We start from the raw sequence: 23,344 nt of genomic DNA, 5'->3' as shown, positions 1-23,344 counted from the left end.
GTTGGGGGAGCTTATGAGATACCGTCGGTGTCGGCGTCCCAGGTTAATGTTTTTTCTTTAAATTTTTTTTGGAGCAGAAAGTTTTCTTTTTAAGAACTCATATGCCCTATATTGATTAGACATGCATGGAGGATGCTTCTTGTGTGTTTCATTGTATCGGTCAAAGTTACAGATGCTGCAATTTCAGCAAAGGAATGACAGGTTAATGTTTTGGAGCGGTTAACATTTTTGGCGTAGGTCTCATTTCCAAGTCCTATATTGAACAAACTTGCATGGATAATACCACAGGTACTTGTGGACAGGACCCCCCCCCCCCCCCCCCCGATATTCAACCCCGGGGCTTATTGGACATTTTTTTTCAAAAATTATATTTATTACACTTATTCATCATGTGTACAATATGAAAAAATCGTCAAAACCCCATACAATCGCTCCAGAAAAAAATACCCCACTATACATTATAAGGTCCCTTATAATGTATAGTGGGGTATTTCTTTTTGTGGAGCGATTGTTTTGGGGTTTTGACGATTTTTAGCTCACCTGAGCCGAAGGCTCAAGTGAGCTTTTCTGATCAAAATTTGTCCGTTGTCTGTCGGCGTTGTTGTCGTTGTCGTCGTCGTTGGCGTTGTCGTTGTAAACTTTTCACATTTTCATCTTCTTCTCAAGAACCACTGGGCCAATTTCAACCAAACTTGGTACAAAGTATCCTTGGGTGAAGGGAATTCAAGTTTGTTCAAATGAAGGGCCATGCCCTTTTCCAAGGGGAGATAATCATGAATTTGTTAAAAATTAATGGCAGTTTTAAAAAATCTTCTCCTCAAGAACCACTAGGCCAGGAAAGATGAAACTCATGTGAAAGCATCGTCAGGTAGTGTAGATTTAAGTTTGTTCAAATCATGACCCCCGGGGCAAGGGTGGGGCCAAAATGGCCGACCCAAGTTTTACATAGGAATGTATAGGAAAAATCTTTAAAAATCTTCTTCTCAAGAACCACTTGGCCAGGAAAGATGAAACTCATATGGAATCATCCTCAGGTAGTGTAGAATCAAGTTTGTTCAAATCATGACCCCCGGGGCAAGGGTGGGGCCAAAATGGCTGACCCAAATTTTACATAGGAATATATAGGAAAAATCTTTAAAAATCTTCTTCTCTAGAACCACTTGGCCAGGAAAGATGAAACTCTTGTGGAATCATCCTCAGGTAGTGTAGATTCAAGTTTGTTCAAATGATGACCCCCGGGGCAAGGGTGGGGCCAAAATGGCCGACCCAATTTTTATATAGGAATATATAGGAAAAATCTTTTTCTCCAGAACCACTGGGCCAGGAAAGATTAAACTCATGTGGAATCATCCTCAGGTAGTGTAGATTCAAGTTTGTTCAAATCATGACCCCCGGGGCAAGGGTGGTGCCAAAATGGCCGACCCAAGTTTTACATAGGAATATATTGGAAAAATCTTTAAAAATCTTCTTCTCAAGAACCACTGGGCTAAGAAAGATGAAACTCTTGTGGAATAAGAGTAGTTGGATTCAAGTTTATTCAAATGATGACCCCCAGGGCAAGGGTGGGGCCAAAATGGCTGACCCGAGTTTTACATAGGAATATATAGGAAAAATCTTTAAAAATCTTCTTCTCACGAATCACTGGGCCAGGAAAGATGAAACTCATGTGGAATCATCCTCAGGTAGTGTAGATTCAAATTTGTTCAAATCATGACCCCTGGGGCTAGGATGAGGCCAAAATGGCCGACCAGAGATTTACATAGGGATATAAAGGGAAACCTTTTAAAATCTTCTTTTCAAGTACTTCAAAGCTATGATTAGTGATATTTATAAGGAATCATCCTCAGGTAGTGTAGATTCTAGTTTGTTCAAATGATGAATGCCTGGAGGGGGGGATAAATTCAAGCCCGATGTGCTCAGGTGAGCGCTGTGGCCCCTGGGCCTCTTGTTTTCATATTGTACACATGATGAATAAGTGTAATAAATATAATCTTTTTTAAAAAATGTCCAATAAGCCCCGGGGTTGAATATCGGGGGGGGGGGGGGTCCTGTCCACAAGTACCTGTGGATAATACATCTAAGGATGCACACTACCAAATTTGATTCGGATGCTGGATTTGACCTACATTTTAAAGATTAAAGTTTTTGGTGCAGGTTTCATATCCAAGTAACTATGAGCACTATTATGACCAAACTGGCATGGATGATACATCTAAGGATGCACACTACCAGGCTTGCTTCGGATGCTGAATCTGACCTACATTTCCGGATGAGTAAACAGGTTAAAGTTTTTGTGCAGGTTTCATTTCCAAGTAACTGTATACATTTATTTACTGAGTTCGAGGGCAACATGCGTTTTGTCGGACCCAAGAACCAAACTGTCTGCCTGAGGCTGTTAGGCTGAAGGCAGACAGTTTGGGTCGAGGGTCCGACAAAACGCATTTTGCCTGAGAACTCTGTCAATAATTGTTTTGTTATACCTTACATTTTATTTTATTTTTTGACATACATGAATTTTGTACTATATTCCGTGATGTAACATCAGGACCGTCACTGCTTAACACCAACGAATGAAAATGACTTTTTTTTGTATAGATTTATATAGGAACAATTTTTTAAAGATATAACAATACCCTATGTTGAGCAAACTTTGCATTGATAATACATATAAGGATGCACACTAATGGACTTGCTTCGATTGCTGAATTCGTCATACATTTTTCAGATAATTGACCAGGTAAAAGTTATGGGTGCAGGTCTATCACCAAGAAACTATAAGGCTTATATACTCACCGTCAATGTAAACTTTGATAGTACATTTTTTATTTCAAAAATAGTGATATTTTTTTTATTTATATATTAGTAAGAAAAAATGTTTAATTATTACTAGACTTGCATATAATAGTAGATTTAATTTAATATTAATTCGAATAAATTAATTAGAATTGATGTTTGCTTCAATAGGGACAATCAAACTTATCACCTCCCTCCCACATCCTCCTTTAATATGTTTTTTTTCTCTTTAAGGACATTGGCAAGGTTCCTGGCTTTTGTATAGATTTTTTCAAGAACTCTTGAACAGGTGTAATGATAATAAACATGTTATATTCTGGTACATTTAACCCACCAAGCCACCCTTCCTTATTAGATTTTTTCAAATCAATGTTTTTACAATTCTCAATGCATTTCCTATGTAAAATGTTGATAAAAAGGACCTACTAAATTTTTTACCACAAAAATTTTCCAAAATCCAGTCATTTCAGAAAGTGTATATATTATATACATTATTGTATCCTAATTTCCAATCATATCTAGATATCATGACTGAAAACACAAATTTAGAAACATGACACAGATCTACCAACACTGTTCATTATTTTAGAGTTACTTACCTTAGAATCTAAAACGTATTCATTATGGTAAAGACTGTTTGACTGTTTATGCTAAGTAATTTACCATATTGGAAACAAATTTTCATAAAAATATTGGCATAGATTTCTTTTATATTTGTTTACAATTACTACATGTTAAATGGTGCCAAATGCACGACCTCATTTAGTTACAGGTTCTCAGCATTTGTCATATCTTGATTGTCCTTCCCAGCATGGGTATACGGTAAATAACGGTCTGTTGACCAATGTTTACTGTCTGTCCCTGAACACAATGTACAACAAAACAATCATCGTTTTTCTTTCTTGCTGTAGAGATGATTCTACCCGTTGAAGGAAGCACATGTGCTTTTGTTTACCTTTGTAAAATACGCTTTGTTGGTTTTCATTTCATAGAGAATTCTACACGGGAGATCACTCTCAATCACAGTTTTATAAGTGAATAAACCCATGATATAAACCTTTTTTCTCCGGATAACCGTGACTTGCCAATGTCCTTAACCATATACAACAGAATTTAATACTTTATACATGTACATTTATATACATGTTTTTTACATCTATATTTTTTGTTGAAAGCCTTTGATAAATTTTATATTGATAAAATCTCCCTATGTCATGATATATTAAAGAAATGTTAAATTTTACTTCTCTCTAATGCTGTATAAGCAGAATTCTTAGCGAGGATTTAATTTTGGCATACGAGGGCTGTTCAATAAATTATGTCCTGAACTGTATGACATACAATACAGATATGATATGACATTAAACTTGACTTTCTCTCATTATTGAATCTTTACTTAATTTATAACAGTTTATGTGACCACTTTTCATCACATAGTTTCATCGTGAAAAGCTGGGAAACGAGGGCTTTTGGAGACACTGCATTATAAATGAATGGCAAAGAATCAGTAAACTAGAGTGAAAATAAAGGCTACATTAAAGCTGCTTTAAAACTTGTTAAAAATCCCAAACAAATATTCACTGAAATATGTGTCATTTACAGCAACCGATGCCTGATTTATAAACAATGAGCAGGTGGATTTCAATGAAAAAAATTATATAATGGGCGTCAAAACTGGGTTACCTCCTTGCCAACAAAAATTATAACAACTTATGTACTGTTCGCCAAATTTCAACAAATAATATAAAAGCTTGGTACTCAAAGTTCACCCTATATTTAAAAAAAAAAAGAGTGAAATGACAGCGCGTACTAAAGTCTTAACACATTTTTAAAAATCAGTAATTGTAGTTATCCACGTTTGTTTTATATTCAAACAGATATTGGAACATGAATCTATTGCTTAAATTCATCAAAACAAAATTTACCATAAAATGTACTTGATAACAAGATGTGTTTGTAAAACACTATGCGCCCGGCGTCAACTAATTTAAAAAAATATTTTAAGCATAAAGGTCACAATGAAGGTCACAAGGTCATTGATCATGGTGTCATTTGAAAGATCTTGATCAGTGAAGTATGCATGCCAAATATGAAGTCTCTATCTTCAATGGTTCAAAAGTTATGGTGACGGTTTTTAAAAAAAGCTATTTTTAGCATATACTGTAAGACACATTCAAGGTCACAAGGTCATTGACCATGCTGTCGTGTGAAAGGGCTTCAATGGTGGAGTATGCATGCCAAATATTAGGTCTCTATCTTTCTTCATTCAAAAAATATGGCGAAGGTTATAGATTGCCGTCAAAAAAGCTATATTTAGCGTAAAGGCCACAATCAAGGTCACAAGGTCATTGACCATGGTGTCAATTGAAAGAGCTTTTGTAGTGGAGTAGGCATACCAAATATGAAGTTTCTATCATTCATGGTTCAAAAGTTATGGCCAAGGTTAAAGTGTGCAAAAAAAAACTCTATTTTTAGCATATAGGTCACAGTCAAGGTCACAAGGTCATTGATCTTGGTGTCATTTGAAAGAACTTTAGTAGTGGAGAAGGCATACCAAATATGAAGTTTCTATAATTCATGGTTCAAAAGTTATGGCCAAGGTTAAAGTTTGCAGACAAACAGACAAACAGACAGACAGACAGACAGGACAAAAACAATATACGCCTCGGATCTTTCGATCCGGGCGCATAAAAATTGCGAATGTTTGACAAAAGCAAATGTTTGCAAGAGCACAAAGACAGATTTATATGCAATTTTCTTGAATATTAGTGGTACTGTTGTTCAAATTCGTATTCGAGGAGACTAGAATCTAGTATCTGAGTATTTGAGTCTAGAAAACAATGTGTTTGCAAAAAAAATCCAAAGGTTTATTAGAGGAAGGACCCAGAATTAGGAATCAACTAGTTGAATTTCTTAATGACAGCGTCCAAACCCGCATGACCTGAAGAGTAAAGGGGTTTTCGGGATAAACAGAAAGTTAATGTTTTTTCACATTAACAATATTTGCTAGATCTTTGACCTTTTTACTTGAAAAAAAAACACCTATCAGAAGGAAAAAACAATTCCAGGAAATCATTGGATCTGCTATTTTCCAGTATACTAAGGGTCATACCCAAAACTGAGTTCTAAGAACAAGCAGAAATTGTATAAAATGTCAGGGGCATGTGTTTGAATTAAAAGAGATTTATATATAAGTGAAATCATAAAGACTAAATCATTGAAAAGCTTCTTTCTGAGCACCGAGGACATTATTTATTGAACAGCCCTCGTATATTATTAGCAAGGGTGCTGAGATCGCTAAAATTGAATATCACTTAATATTTATTGTGTTTTATTAGTAATAGATTCTTGATTAAGTATTTTTAAAATCGCTAATATTGCATCTCGCTAAAAATAAAATACCAATTTTTAGGACAAATCGCTAAATTTCTACTTATACATGTACGTTATAAAAATAAAGCATTGGAAATTATTGTGTTTGCGCTTGTGAAGAGGCAGTTCTTGTCATCGCAACTAATTCAGTTATACGATATAAATTATTTCTTCATTCGTTATGTTCGAGATAGTTATCATAATTTTCAGACTAGAGAGATAAGATCTTGTGTATCTCGACGAAACCAGTAATTCTCATGACTTGACGTGATAAATGTTGACAGATTGTATAAAAACGCCTCAATCAAATAACTATATGTATTTGAAAACAGTCTGAATAGAGTCTTTAAGTCTAATAACAAAATAAGTATACAATTTAACGATTACAGTAAAACTCAGTTATAGCGAAGTCAATGGGACCTATGAAATTACTTCGCTATAACCGTAATTCGTTATATCCGTATAAGGAATTCATTAAACTTTCATAGATGGGGACCCAAGATAACTTCGCTTTATCAGTGAATTCGCAATATCCGTGTTCGTATTAAAATAGTTGTATATTACATTTGAGGTACATGTACTAAACTTCGAATAAAAAAAAACAAACAAAAACCACACACATAATTATATTGTTCTAAAAATCTTTAATTGATAGAGGGAAAGATGTTTTCAAGGTAAAAACCGTTCCTGTAGTGGAAAAACTGCATCCTCCGTTCACTGTAAACAAATGATACATTTTGACATTGATATCTACATTTAACTCTGATCACGTAAAATCATTTTTTCAACGATATGGTCCATTTCACACATTCAAAAACTACTCACATTTAGCCCCAGCCCCAATTCCACCCAGCCATTGCTCTATCTTGCTGACAATCGGCCATTAAATGAATTTTCACAAGACGTTTAGCGTTTTGGTAAAATTACTTTTCCTGGATTACATCATCGTCTGAAATATATTCAGCACACTATATATAAATATAAAACCAACCGTATTACAGTGTCTTTATTAACGATGAAACACTAAAAAATTGAATGTTTACAAAATCATGTATATATTTTAATATTCTTTCATGCGGCAATTCACAGGATTATCTTCTTTCAAAATCTATGAATAATTAAGCAAGAGCTAATTAGTAATGTACTTATTTGTAAGACATTGACATACTGGTAATAATAAAATATGCAAAAATTATTTTAATCCTTTGTACCTGCACGAATACGGAAAAAACTTGATATATATAATTAATTGATTAGCATCATGAACTTTGTGATAGTGTTTTATCGAGCACCTCGAGCTAAATTTGATTGTACACTGGCACTCACTCAAATACTACATATTAATGTTAAAAGATCTTTTCGAAAGGCTCTACATTATTTCGATCTTTTGGGTCTTGTACCAGAGTAAGTCCACATTTTTTTTTAAATTTAAAAAACAATTTATATTTTTGAATTTTAAAAAAGAATCTACCTGGAAACAAATCATTATATTTCATTCAGGCACCAAAGTGAGAAAATTGAAATGTGAAGAAAACCTGATTGAACTTTTATTCAAAGCACACGTAAAACAAAATTTTTACTAGCAATGTAGAAATAAAAAAATATATAAATAAAAGATGTAATAATGTAAAGAAATAAAGGAAACCGCTGGTGTCCGAGATGGAAAAGACGACAGGAGATCCTTCTCATCCATAAGTGGCAGCGACTTTCTGGAACTCTAGCTTAGTCATTTTACCATCTTTATTTGTATCTAAAGCAATGTAATGACACTGTATGTACCATAACTCATGTTGCATGTAATGTTTTCTAATAATTTAATTAAAACTACACTTCTTAGATCCGCCTCGTATACACTCTGTGTAAGATCTTTTTACGCAGAGTGTATACGGCGCGGATATAAGAAGTCTGATTTTGATTAGATAGTGTTTTGTAAGCCAAAATTTAGAAACAATGATCAGCAAATGAAACATTTAGATACAATATAATATACCCTTGACGTACATTAAGAACTGGTAATTTCTTTTTATGAAGGACTATACTTCGGAAATTTTAATTTATACTGACCTTTCCTCCCTTCCTATCCCATCCTACACACCATCTTTCCTCCGCCAGAGTACACACTAGCACCGATAAGAAAGTAAGACAGATGACAGTCTTCATCCTGAAAGGTTGAAATGTGTCTTTACTCTTAACATATATATGGCAATTAAGCCCTTTTACTATTTATTCGGAAAATAAATTTTATTTTAAAATTACAGAGATATCTCTCATTTTAGAGAGATATCTCTTAAAAAATAGAGATATCTCTCAAATTTAAGAGATATCTCTTATTCTTAAGAGATATCTCTATAAGAAAGAGATATCTCTTAAAGTTAGAGAGATATCTCTTTTACTGAGAGAGATATCTCTTTTTCTTTGAGAGATATCTCTTTGCCCTTGAGAGATATCTCTTTCGTGATAAGAGATATCTCTGAACGTTAAAGAGATATCTCTGATCGTTAAAGAGATATCTCTTTCAACTAGAGAGATATCTCTTTCACCTAGAGAGATATCTCTTTCACTTAGAGAGATATCTTTCCAAGTTAAAGAGATATCTCTTAAAGTAAAAGAGATATCTCTCTAAGTTTATCTTAAAAGATATCTCTGAAAGTGAAAGAGATATCTTTCAAAAGGGTCGAAAAGAGATATCTCTGAAGCAAAAAGAGATATCTCTTTATTGCAAAGAGATATCTCTCTTCATTATGTTTATTTAAATTCCATTTGAAATGACTTCTCCCTTTACCGGAAGTAATCTTTTTATTCATTATTTCAAAAGCTGAGAAAATTCGGTCCAGAGGATGTAAGTCTCATCACGTGATTCGCGAGATTTTACGATAACTTTCACTTCCGGGTGGTGTTGTGTATTGAGTTCAGCATGTTTCTGATTTACACAAAGCTTGTGGGGGAAATTAAATAGTTTTACAAAGCCGAAGGGTTTTCCGACTTACGATGGATGAATTTCATGTCATAAAAAATTGGGTGCGAGCGTCCACCAGGAATATTTCGCTCGAAATACAGGTAAACTTTACAAATCAGAGAGTGTCAATACTGTCATCCGTTTCTTGTTTATTTTGAGAGAAAATGAAGTGTTTTATTCTTAACCGAATGAAATAGTTCGAAATTATCTTTTGCATTATTTTTTTTAACAGATTTCTCTTGAATCCGAGATGTTATTATCAGCTGATTATAGAGGAGTTTTGTCGTGGATGGGTACCAACCTCATATTTATGATATTGTGGCTGCATCACTTTTGTTTGGGTAATTTTTTTTTGGAGTAGGGTGGTTTCGCGCGCCGATAACGTGTTCGCGCCGAGTGGTTTCGCCCCCTTTATCTACAGGTAAGATACATAGTTGCCAACTCACCCGATTTCGTCGGGTCACACCCGATTTTTCAACCCATAACCCGATTATTTTTTATGACCCGGCGGGTCATGCTTATCACCCGATTTTTGCCGAACAACCCGAAAATATCCCGATTTCCGGATTTGGTTCGTAAATTAGGTTGCACTTTTAATTTCCAGTTACAACCCAAGCTTAGATCTACGTAAACAATGCCGATGGATTAATTATCTGTGCAGGTGTAAACAATTAACTGGGTGTTGTTTTGACAAATCAATGTTTGAAGTTAATTAAAATGGCTTCCCATAGAACTAGATCGTTATCAGGGCCAACAGGAACAAATTGAACCAAACACATGTCTCTGATTGAACCAAGAAAAAGAGAAACGATATTTATGTACATATCAAGGAATCTTGGGGGAAAAAACTTTCATTCTAGATAAAATAAAGTGATCAAAGACAGTGTAGGCCTAACTTCAAATTTAAAACATGTTGCAGTAATTAATTAATTAAGAGAGAGGAAAAACAACTTCAAAACTGAAATTGGTATGCTTTCAAATTTAGCAGAAACTGAAAAGGCCTTTTAAAAAAATGTACATTTACTTCAGGTCAAATCTGAAATATGAAACCTTCAATTTTCATTTTTAACATGTAAATTAAAGCAAATTATGTATAAATTTTTTTGTCATAGTAAATTAAATCCTTTTTCAATAAAAGAATTCTCAATACACAAATACTTTGTATACATGTATTATAAAATTTAATCATGGTAAATATGTCGTGAATGTCGTTACGCGTTATGACCAGATTTTTTACTTTCCAAATCTGGTCATGACCAGATTTTTACATGCTGGAGGTTGGCAAGTATGGTAAGATATGGGTAGTTTACAGACTGGCTCCCCCCCCCCCCCCCCCCCCCCCCCCCCCCGATTACCTGTCAGGTAGCTTGTAATAAATCAACCCCAAGCATTAATGTCGTGACATGTGGGATCCCATCTTGTATTAATAATTTTAGTGAGGCCATTTTTACCCAAATTATGACTATTTGAACAGATTTGATCGTATAATTTGGAATAACTTAGGACTGGATATTTTAAAATATTTATTTCACAAATCTCATTGATTTTTCAATGAAGGCTTTCATTGTTTTTCAGTTGATTTACAATATTAAATTATGTAGAACACGGAAACTTCAAAGTCAATCAATCTTTGCATACAGACACATCAGTAAGTAGAAAAAAGAATAATATATTCTTCACTATAAGCACTCATATAGATAGAAATTCTTTAAAACTTTAAAGCTAAATATATAATGTACATGCAGGGCGAATCCACTGGGCGCGAACAAGTGATCGGTGCGAAACCACTCAGCGCGAACACATAATCAGAGCGAAACCACCAGCATTCTTTTTTTTAATATACTTTTTTTCATTAAATTTTAACCTGCTTTGTATCTGTGGATTATTTTTTGAGCATTAAATGATTGTAGCAATTTAGATCTATTTCACAAGGATAAGATGTTAATATATTTTGCCATCTCTCTGCATAAAATAAAATTCAGATGACCATATTTCTCACTTTAGAGAGTATGTTCCCTGTTTATAGAACATGGTTTATGGATTTTGGTCAATTTTTCTGTCTGTTCAAATTCGCCTGCATGGCACAGTGGTTATGTCTGCTAAGTGCTTTAGAGTCGCGAAATAAGGAGTTTTACATCATTTTTACATCATGAGTTTGAATCCCACTGTGGGATGTGGAGACCTGTCCTTGGGATGATACAGTATAACCGTGGCCCCTTGTTGCAGTAGGTCAGGTGTTGGCACTAAAAAAGATCCCTTTCTGCTCAATCAGTCAATGGCCCTGAGTGCCGAGTATAAGACAAAATTTGCAGCTTTCCACTGGTGTTTCCATATGAGTGAAAAATTCTTGAGAGGAACGATAAACAATATACAATCAATCAATCTGTCTGTTCAATTTATTCACTGATATTACACAACTGTATACACTAAAACTTATTTTATAACAGAGGTACAAGAGAACCAGTGACACAGATAAAAGATGCAGTTCCTAAGAGATCCAAAGTCAGCAGCACCTAAGACTAAACTGACTTTGAATTATCAGCATCCAAAACAATGCAAATCAAAAACAGGTATGAAATTGATTCAACAAAATAAGTTCTAAGACAAATATAAAATTTATTTTTATTAGACAGCATATCAAATGACTAATATACTAGTCAACATTGGCCATCTTTAAAAATATATTTGTTTGATGTACTCCTACCCACTTTTATCAAGGTTGGTAGGTAGGTCGGTAGGTATACCGACCTCAATTTTCCTAAATTAGTGTCAAACTTAATATGGTGATACATTCTGATGTAAGCAATTCAACTGCATCAACATGACCTTGACCTTTCATTTGACCTTGACCTCACATCTCTGAAATTAGTGTCAAACTTCATATGCTGATACATACTGATGTAAGCAATTCAACTGTATCACTTTTCAAGATATTCTGATCAAATTTCATACGAATTTTCATGTTGCATTACTAAAATACCCTTGACGGGCATTCCTGTCCTGTGGACATATTTCTAGTTTTTTTTATACCTTACAGTATTGAATAAATTGATAACTGTCATATTTAAATAATTTAAAACCACAGACTCAGAAATCTGTTGATGTTTTCATTTAGTTAGAAAGACTTTATTTGTATTTATAAATTAAAGCATCCTAAAAAAAATATGATACCTTATCTTTAAAACATCTATGAAAATTAAGGGGGGGAAATTAAAAATTTTTTTAAGTGCCCCCAAAAAATGATAAAATTGATTGCAAATGGGTAGGGGCTATTTTAAAAGGTCAGTCAGAGTACATCAAACAAATAATTTTTTTTATTGTTGGCCTTGGAAGGGTACCCTAAATATGAAAATGCAATAAATATTTTTAAAAAATTTTAAATGAAAATATTTTTTGTGTATAAATTTTTATTCTGATTTTCTTGTACAATCATTGATAAAATTTAATGAAGAAGGTTAAAATTTGTATCAAAGGAATGGATATTTGATTTATAACTCATTTATAACTCATTATTTGTCAGGCACCTTACTGTCCTTACTCCTACATTATTATCAGTTGCACATACAACTATGGCCTATGTTATAAATTCAAATGACATGTTACAGAAGCTTGCTAAATTACAGGTTTTGTCTGTACATCTGGCAATCTTAGGACAATACTGGATGGTTTTAATTAAGAACTGATCAAGCATGAAGACCAGCCATGTGCCTCACCTGTCATGACATTATTAAAGGCAAGTGTCCCTATAAGCAAAGAATCTGACAAAGCAAAACCTTCATCTGAAAAGATTTACATTTAATACTTATTTGATTGGTAGTTTTAATTATTTTTTTCTTCTACGAAGCCTTTTATTTAGCATTTCTGAGTACTGGTATATAATTGCCATACTTTCGAAAACTTTTTTTTTAATGCTTTATTTTGAAGCTTTTTCCATATCCATATATACACTATACACTGTACAAACACAAGACAATTTTCACCCACTCACCACCACAATTGCACACACTCACACAGTGCACTTTCTAAACTTAAAAATAACGAAATGTTTGTTAAACACTTATGCCCCCCTCCCCCCCCCCCCCCAAATTGGAATTTCTCGAAGTCCAAAAGGGCATAACTCTGTCAAAAATGGTGCGATCATACCTAAAACAGAAATAGACCTAGATATTCATCTGATAAATCTGTATACTAAATTTCACTTCAGTATGTACAACCTCTGCAAAGGAAATGAACGGAAACTGCAACTAATTGGAATTTTTCTAAATCCAAGGGGCATAACTTTGTCAAAAATGGCACGATGATGGTACCCAAAACAGAACTTGACCTAGATATTCATCTGATATACCTGTATACCAAATTTCATTTCAGTGCAATGGTTGTGAAGAAAATGAATCGAAACTAAATGGACTGACAGACAGCAGCAAAGCAATATGCCCTCCTTTCTTCAAAGGGGGGCATAATAAATGTACATATATGCAAACATATGACAGTTAAACATACAATTTATCTAAAAACAAAACAGGTGTACCAAAATGTGTAGATATAAATTAACAAAAAAATACAATTTTGATTTTTTCATCACTTGTTGTACACATTATCATACAGGACCCATTTACTGAGTATTTTGTCCTTATACATTGAAAAACTTTTTCACAACAATTTTCTATGTTTCTGTAATACTTAAAGAACTTTACTGCATCAATAAATAATGGCTTACAATCTTGTGATCTTAAATAGAATAATTTTTTTTGCAACTAATAAAAGAAATTTTCTAAACAACTTCCTTCTATATTACCAAGTAAAACAGTTCTTTTGGATATTTTTTAATCTTTTTCAATGACACTAAACCATTGTACAAATTGATTCCAAAATTCAGTCACATTAATATACACAATCATAAAATAAGTGAATTATTGTCTATTGTTGGCTCACCTGAGCCGAAGGCTCAAGTGAGCTTTTCTGATCACATTTTGTCCGTCATCCGTCTGTCTGTCTGTCTGTCCGTCTGTCTGTCTGTCTGTCCGTCTGTAAACTTTTCACATTTTCGACTTCTTCTCAAGAACCACTGGGCCAATTTTGACCAAACTTGGTACAAAGCATTCTTGGGTGAAGGGGAATTTAAATTGTTAAAATAAAGGGCCAAGTCCCCTCACAAGGGGTGATAATCAAGAAAAGACAAAAATAGGGTGGGGTCATTAAAAAATCTTCTTCTCAAGAACCACTGGGCCAGAAAAGCTGAAACTTATGTGGAAGCTTCCTAGGGTAGTGTAGATTCTAAATTGTTCAAATCATGACCCCCGGGGGAAGGGCAGGGCCACAATGGGGAATCAAAGTTTTACATGTACATAGAAATATAAGGTTGAAAATCTTCTTCTCAAGAACCACTGGGCCAGAAAAGCAGAAACTTATGTGCACATGGAAGGATCGTGGGGTAGTGTAGATTTCAAAATGTCTAAATTATGATCAGTGGGGTAGGGTGGAGATGCATTATGTATTACAAGGGGGAAATCTGGTAAAGAACAGAATGGTCAAAGCTTCTCAGGTGAGCGATGTGGCCCATGGGCCTCTTGTTTTTATCCTGTTTCTTTGTTTGTTTGTCTATTGTCAACTTTAATGTCCACCATAACTTTTGAGAGATACAGACTTCATATTTAATATGCCTACTCCACTAAATAAATTCTTTCAAAGGACACCAAGGTCAATTACCTTGTGACCTTGACTGTGACCTATATGCTAAAAATAGCTCTTTTTTTTAACTTTCGCCATAACTTTTGAATCATGAAAGATAGAGAAATCATATTCACTAATTAAGCTCTTTCAAATGACACCAAGGCCAGTGAACTTGTGACCTTCACTGTGACTTTAATGCTATAAATACCATTTTGAACTTTCGCCATACCTTTAAACCATTAAAGATATAGACTTCATATTTGATTTGCATACTCCACTAATTAATCTCTTTCAAATGACACCAAAGCCAATGACCTTGTGACCTTGACTGTGACCTATATGCTAAAAAAAAACTTAATTGAATTTGTTGCCGCCTGGTGCAGAGTGTTTCACAAACACATTTTGTTTTGAAGTAGTTTTAATATTTGAATTTCTGTAGAATTTTATGTTACATATAAACAACAAAAATATTTTTAAAATCAAAATCATTTTTATTTCAGTTCTTTGTGACAGTGGGATGATGGAATATTCAAGAATGGACATGGCTCTATATTACTGCATCAGAGATCAATCCAGGTTTACTTATAAATCGAAGAAAAACACTTTAACAGTCAAGCATCATTTGAAGCTACATATGTCACCACTTTAACAATATGCCTGCTTATATAACCAAGAAAGCACAGTGACCAGTTGTTCCTATGATGTCGGACAAGATCCCGAAAAAACTTCCAGTACACTCATCACTACCTGCAAAGAATTAAAAATTCTAAATGACTTGTATCAACACTTTTGTACTTCATCTGGCTCGTATTTTCAGTACTCATTAGCTTTTAGCTTCCTTTAAACAAAATTTCATAAGTACTAACTTGCAGGTGTAAAATATTTGAAACAGTTTGCTTGTCCCAAAGGAAATTCTGCCAATTAGCAGTGGCATGAGCAGTTGATTGATGTCACAGTTCCACCGGCAAAGTATTTGTAGCTGAATGGTGCCATGTAAAACACTTTTCACAAGAACATGGAAAACATCCTAGAAGTGAGCATCTACAAGAAATTAAGTGAATACTTTCTTGAATATTTTCAATGTTATAAAATGCTTGTGTACGTATATATAAAACTAATTACGCATGTAACTACCAAATACACAAATTAAACTTTCTTAAATTTGTTCTTAAAGATTATTTATAGTGTATTAAAATAAGCATGCAATATTTGTTTTATTATACTGAAGGATTCAGTGTTAAGAAAATGTCGTTCATTGAAAAAAAAATGTGCAAACATTCTGCACAGTTAGCAATTTTTATGGAGAACCTATCAATGTGCATTTACAATCATTGGGATTTAATGACAGACACACAGAAGAATTGTACTTGTTAATAAATGTTTTTTACCAATCAAATTTCAAATTGATAAATTTAATAAGAAAGCATATGACAAATTTAACTAGCATTATGGTCCATTGATTTACCATGGTGTTTGAGCTTTTGTGGACTTGAAACTGAACTAGTAAGTTTGAAATATTGAAGTAAAGAAAAGTGCAGCCCTAAAATTTATCCTGTACCTGATTTAAAATGAGTGCCATCATTAAACTACTTGGAAGTTGCCACACTCTTCATGAGTATAAGAATTACTGGATATGCCTCATTAACAGGTCTATACTGGTACATGGATGACACATTCAGTCAAAGCATTGTCCCTTTTTCAGTACCTCCTGGATCTCTGTTAAATATAATGACAAATGTAGATAAAATGCTCTACCATTGAATGATGAATGTCCTATGGACCCAGTGCGGACCTGTTGGGTGACGCCATTGGATAAATTGGGGATTGTTCTAGCTATGACAAATAAGAAAATTCCTATTTCTAATGCCTATTTTAAGAAAATAAAATGTCTTTCTCATAATGTTAGAGTATAAGGGAACACATGCACCTGAAGTATGGATAATACCCCCCACCTTTTTAAAAAAAAATTTAAAAAAAAAGGGGGGGTGTATTATCCATACTTCAGGTGCCTGTGTTTGGGAAGGGGGTCATAAGGCTTTACAGTTAGTATATTGATCGTACATGTATGTTGTTTAACGTCCTACAGTTAATATTGAAATTGAATATATACATCCCCGTGTACATGAAAGAAGTAATGTTGGACGTTTTTATTTTTGGATTATTAATTAATTAAAAAAGAACATTAATTCTATCAGGATTATGTTTAATCGACGTAGTAATCAACCCTGTATTCCCGTGATCGATGAAATATGGGGTACATGTATTTCCGATTTGTTGTTATTGACTTTGCATTCTATATCCCCACCTCAGCTGTCCTGTGAGCTAAATAAATGAAATAAATATAATATGGTACCAATCTTTGGGGAACGTTTTGGTTTGAAATTCTATTACTTCCGCTGAAAACAATAATTAAAAGCAATTAACGTTGTTTACCTGTATCAATCAGTCAACTTTATCCTCTTCTTTTTAATAATCAGAAAACGAACGACTTAACAGACATTACTTCCTGTTTCGCTTTCGTTTTTAACGGGAGAATTAATTATTTTATTTTCAGGGTGATTGGAAAAGAGATATCTCTTTCATTAAAAGAGATATGTCTTTAGCTTAGAAAGATATCTCTTTTTGAAAATCTAAAGAGATATCTCTCTAATTAAGAGAGATATCTCTTTTCAACTTGTAAAAGAGATATCTCTCTAACTTTTAGAGATATCTCTCTCGCTTAAAGAGATATCTCTCTAGCTTATGAAGATATCTCTCTTTCGAAAAGAGATATCTCTTTTGTTTAAAGAGATATCTCTTTTAATGAAAGAGATATCTCTCTAAATTTTAAAGATATCTCTATTAGTCAAAGAGATATCTCTATAAGCTTAAGAGATATCTCCATAAGCCAAAGAGATATCTCTCTATGCTAGAGAGATATCTCTCATTTTGAAAGAAAAAAATATTTTACGAATAAATAGTAAAAGGGCTTGCCATACATATAGTATAGAATATGTGACACAACCCGTGTTAAGTAAAAGAACTTCCTAAAGCCAAAAGAATCTACAGGAGTTACTTTTAAAAAAATTCATATAAACACACAATTATCTTTTTTTTACTAAAATTACGAGGCAAAATTGTACAACGAAAATTTATTTTCAAATTATTTTATTCTTTTATAATTAAAAATTAAAACGTTATGACATAGACGTTAAATCCATATAATGTACGATATAATGTCCTATGTTTATTTTTTTAATTCAAATGTGTACGAAAAGACTAGGACATTATAGCTTGAGCTTTGATAAGATCAAATATCTGATATAATAGTCAAATTCCAAGTTGATTAAAACAGTTTTATAAATTAAATTCGGAAAATGGAATAAATACACTAAGAATAAATATATTTACTTTTAAAATTTTTTCTTTATACAACCAGCTTAAATATATCATGTATTTCAATAACTACTAATTACTTACCTCAGATAGTACCTACAGTTTATATGCTGCCTCTCTTCTTTATACAAACTGTATACTAGTCAAAATTTCTAAGTCCCCAGGCAAGTTTTTGCTTTACTCCGGTTTTATATTGAATTATCTTAACAGTATAATTTAATAAGTTTACAGAATAAAAAAGTAGCAATACAATTTTTTCTCACTTAATTTATTTTATTGAAGCACTTTAACACAATATGCAGAAATGTTAAGGCACCCCAGAATTAAAAATTCACAACATTGAAAACTGCATTATCCTCCATTCAAACGAATTCACAGCAAGACAGCCGTTCCTCAAAGATCTAGAGTTCACACTATCTAAGAAAAAATCTTTTATTGAATGTTTTCCCATGAGGAGACAAGGTCGTCCTCTAGTTCCGCTAGATTCTGATGCTGTCTCAAATTCCGGTTTCTTCCTTCTTCCATACAATTCATGTTAATTAGGGTTGAGATTAGGATGACAAGGGGGCTTACCGAAAATGATCGGGCCTTGCTAACAAAAGTTATATAATGTCTTATTACATGTGTACCCCACTCCTCCAGTTTGACATTGAGGGGAGGGCACTTCCGGTTCCGGTTCAATTGATTTTTCCGGGTAAACTCTAGGATGATTTTGTTGTGTTTGTTGAAAATCTAGCGATTTCTAATGATAAGAAGGAATTCAGGTATGCTTTGTAGGTTTTTCGGGCGATAATTATAAAGGTTTTAAGTAAAATAAAGTCATATAGTGAAAGGAAACTGAATTCTTAACTACGACCAGCTTTGGTCATTTCAACTTCACTTTCACATTGTTGTGTGGACAAACTACACATTTTAATCAAACTTTTTTCTGTTTTTCGATATCAATTAAAGACGGAGAACACATGGAAGTAAAAAATATGAAGAGTACACCCGAAAAACATATGGAACTCGAACTTAATTAATTCATGCTTTTTAACAAAAACGGTCACGGTCGAGTAATTACACATTCGATTACTATTTATTTTGGCCTTGACAGGTAAGTATTGCAAATTAAAGGCAAAATCGTAAGTAACTAATACATTGATGTTAAGGTTTCGAACTTTTTGAAAAAATAAAAGTGGGGACTTAGAAATTTTGACAAGTATATATACTATATTTTAAATGCTTAATAAAACCTGTTAACATTTTGAAACATGCATTTATCATGAGGCATGACAAGATGAGCGAGAGACATTGCATCAAAAACTTCCTAGTTTGCTCAGATTAATGAATTCATATTATCTTCGCCGTTTATCATCTCGAGGTATCGATTACAATTTTTGTAATAAGGAAGGGTTACATAATCATTTAATATTGATAAAATGGTTTTGAAATTTTAAAGATGAAACATATGGAGATAACGAACAGTATTCAAGACCAAAAGTCTACAAAACAATACAAATACTAGTAGTATTTTTCTTCTTTTCATGCATAAGATTTTGGACAAATTCTGTTACCTTTGATTACAAAAATAGGTCCTAAAGATTGTTGGAAAGTGTTCAAATTACAACATAGATAATGTCAGTTAAAAACTTCAGCATCTTTTTTATGTAAACTTTAGAGTACTTGTGTGCACAATCAGAATGTTTTTAACAAAATAATTTGGTAAATGACCAATGAAATGGTAAATAAATTTCTATTTCTTTTTATTTAAAAAGTAGATGTCAATATTAAATAAAAAAAAAATATTCTTCCAGATATTTGAGTCAGTCAAAATAAGTGACTATGACAGATATTAAATCGTGTTATTTGGGTATTAAATCATGATTATTTCGACTTTACAAGGTCGTAAAAAACATAAATTCGATATCGCATTTAATTTTCCTTTTGCACCGAAATTTACTTATCATTCTTTAGTTAAAAAAAATCTATAGGAATACAAAATGGAGTCCACATATAAACTTTATCTCTATACTTCAGTTTGCCGTCATTTGTGCTGGTTTAGCAATAATTATTGGAGCAATTTTTTTTTACTCTTTTCACTACAAATAAGCAGTATTTAATATATATGTATTCATCCCAATTACCACATTAGTAAGTGTGATTTGGTGCGCTGCATTATCACCCGTCTTAATAAATATATTAAACAGTCAATTAAATCTGGAGATTAAGAAATTAATTTAGTCAGTTTACTATAATACAGGTTTGGAACAGAGGACACAGGGACCTCTAAAGCATCAGAAGCCGAATCAGGTGGCCTTAAGAAGAAAATAGCCTCAGTCGACCCATGCTACCCACGAAGTGTCCCTTGTTATGATTTTAAAAATCAAAATATTCCGTAGACAATTCAGTATGTCAACAATGGCCTTCAAATACCTAACTATTACTGAGGTAGGTAAACTTTTTTGCAGTGTCAACTACTTTCAGTACCAATTCTAATACTACATTTTCAGTACATCACTGAAAGTGAGGGGGGGGGGGGCAACCAGGTTCTCCGTTAACATTTCCTATAGTATAAGTAAGGTTGGGAAAAAAAGTGGGCCTGGCCCCCGTTGTTGCTACGCCCCTGGAAATTAATTACAAATTTAGTAAAATATTGTAATTTTCTATCTTTTAGAATTACGATCTAAGGGTAGATCACTCTAACTGCAGAAAAATGCCCAAGAATCAGAACTTTTGGTGTGCAGTGTAGAGGTTTCTTAAAGAAAATTGAATTGTTATTACATTTTAAATATGATTTCAGCAAAGAGCCGTTAAGATATGGTTTATTTATTAATCTGAACATACTAGAAATTTTTTAACTTCACTCTACATTTATCTTATCATTCTTCATGATATATTGATACTCAAAAATATGACCAGGTTTTATTGAGCATCTAGAAAACAATACATATAAAGAAGAGAAACAGCACATAAACTGTAGGTACTATTTGAGGTAAGTTATGATCAGTTATTACATAACATAATAGCTCAAAGAAGGGGAAATGTTAAAGGTTTTTGTATGGAAAAAACTAAAACTAAACAAAGAGTTATTTTAACACATTCATGTTTAATTCATTCGTATTAGTATCTAAATTAAACATAATGATTTTAAAAACAATCTTTTTAAATTTAAAAATGATATTTTATTTTTATTTTAAAAACGAGAAAAATGCATTCTGACTATTTTTGAAAAGAATTGCCCAAGACATCAAATTGACGTTCTTTCGTTCGAAAAGAACTTTCAATATAAGCTATTTTAACTACATGTAATAGTGGAATGAAGAAGACAAATAAGAAAGCATCTGATTGTTACTGTAAAATCAATCTTACAGTTGCTTGACGAAATAAATGATAAAATTCAACATACTTACTTATTATTACTATATTAAGATACATGTACAAAGAGTTACAGCTGCATGTTCTATTGTTGTTATTTAAGTATTGAAGTATTACAAATTAGTATACATTTCAAGCAGACCTTGTACATGTATTCATTAATTTTGAAAAAATAATAACCTTATGAAATGTCACATGAAATTAATGTGGAGCATATTTAGATAATTTTGTAAATATTGTTGCTTCGTCGCAAATAAAGACATTTTAATACGATTGTTGATATTTGTGGGCATATAATGTTCTGATTAATATTTAGATGACGATATGGTACAGAAAAAGAAATTTTACCAAAACGCTAAACGTTTGGTGACACTTCATCTGATGGCGGCTTTGGTGATGCTGATTTTGAATATATTGGAGAGAATATAATGAAGATTCACATCAACCCTCGTAATTGTATATGCCATCCAAATATTTGCAATATTTTATGTCAAGTCATGAAAATTTGCTGTTTTTTTTTTTTTTCGAAATACACCAAATCTATATACTCCATTCAAGATGATTTCTCAATTTCTTGTGATTGCTAAAAAATTTATCTGATGATTTTTATTATGATGACAATAAATATAACTGCCTTTTCACAATTGCAGTTACGATAATTACCTTTTCTTATTTTTACATCAGTTAAATTTGATAACTTTTCCATAATTATATTATTATATAAGAAGTTATCAATAAAAGTCATCGAATGCTCCTAACAAAAATTAGAGGAGGAACAATTCCTCTTTCATTGCAATAAGAAAATAGTAACATACAACGCACCCGTGATGTATGGTTGTACGTTATTTGTCTTGAAGGATGATGTATCAGAAACATAATTTTGAGATGGCAAGTAATAAGTGCTAGTAATAGAACTGGTACATTTTTGATAAATTATAATTGCAGTAAAACTAACCTTAACAGTTAAGTAAACATTTTAAGAAATGAGATATGGAAGTAATTGAACAAGCTCAAAATACATTTAAATAAAAAACCATCAGAGGCCGCGGCGGTATTACACTGTCGGAGGAATAAGCATCCTATTTGAAAAAAAGTGAAATTTTTAAAAGCTTACCGAGTTATATGACGAAAAACTGCTACGAATACAAAGCATGGAACAGGCATATAAAAAAAACATCAGATTTCCAGAGAAAATTTATCTTTTTATTGTTTGATTTGAAGATATTATATCAGTATCGATGAAAAAATATTGCTAACTATTTTGACAATAACAATATTCCTCGAATTCTCAACTTTAAAATTTTGAACTCAATTTAATTTTTAAAATGTTGAGTATTTAAAAATGGTTGCCCTCTTCAGACCACATGACTAAAATGTCTTGTCTCAAAAAAACTAAACTCCATGGCCAACAAGCAATTTTTTTAATGCGTCCCTGAAGATATATTTTGAGAAATTAGAAATTGAAATTAGAATTGCTGTGAAAAATATATACTTTATCAGTAATAATTTTGGAGGTGAATTGATACCTGTTCGTGCTTTGAATTATATATTGAATCATTGACATTCTTTGTAATGTATGTCCTTTTCATTAATTACAATGTACAGTTTGTAATTAACTGTATCTGTTGTTTATTTCGGAGAAGAGATCTACCCTGCTGTACGTGTGTTCTGTTTATTTTTTGGAAAGTAAAATGTTTTTTCGTATGAGTTATATCAAATGTACCGTATAAGCAGAATTTTTAGTGAGAATTATGAAACGGTAGATATGTCCTTTGTTTTGATCCTCTGGCCTTTATATTTTGTAGCTGTAGTGCAATTGAA

The 23,344-nt window shown here is 32.7% G+C and overlaps 3 long non-coding RNA genes across 3 annotated transcripts; 1 reads left to right on the top strand and 2 right to left on the bottom strand.

Moving 5' to 3' along the window:
- Positions 1 to 6,795: 6,795 nt before the first annotated feature.
- On the bottom strand, positions 6,796 to 7,928 carry LOC134264722 (uncharacterized). The gene is made up of 3 exons (XR_009991603.1): positions 7,811 to 7,928; positions 6,991 to 7,114; positions 6,796 to 6,882 (listed from the first exon to the last, which is right to left on the bottom strand). It is a non-coding gene; the product is annotated as an uncharacterized LOC134264722 (long non-coding RNA).
- A 1,177-nt stretch (positions 7,929 to 9,105) lies between these two features.
- Positions 9,106 to 12,848, top strand: LOC134264721 (uncharacterized). Its single transcript, XR_009991602.1, has 4 exons — positions 9,106 to 9,222; positions 9,354 to 9,462; positions 11,569 to 11,691; positions 12,745 to 12,848. It is a non-coding gene; the product is annotated as an uncharacterized LOC134264721 (long non-coding RNA).
- Positions 12,849 to 15,318: 2,470 nt separating this feature from the next.
- LOC134264720 (uncharacterized) lies at positions 15,319 to 16,489 on the bottom strand. The gene is made up of 3 exons (XR_009991601.1): positions 16,350 to 16,489; positions 15,658 to 15,832; positions 15,319 to 15,538 (listed from the first exon to the last, which is right to left on the bottom strand). It is a non-coding gene; the product is annotated as an uncharacterized LOC134264720 (long non-coding RNA).
- Between the last annotated feature and the right edge of the window lie 6,855 nt (positions 16,490 to 23,344).

The sequence above is a fragment of the Saccostrea cucullata genome, unplaced genomic scaffold (genome assembly GCF_032062105.1).
Source record: "Saccostrea cucullata isolate Sc308-1 unplaced genomic scaffold, CSIRO_AGI_Scuc_v1 ctg3161, whole genome shotgun sequence".
In the NCBI taxonomy this organism is placed as follows: domain Eukaryota; kingdom Metazoa; phylum Mollusca; class Bivalvia; order Ostreida; family Ostreidae; genus Saccostrea; species Saccostrea cuccullata.
This window is presented reverse-complemented; position numbering and strand designations above follow the sequence as displayed.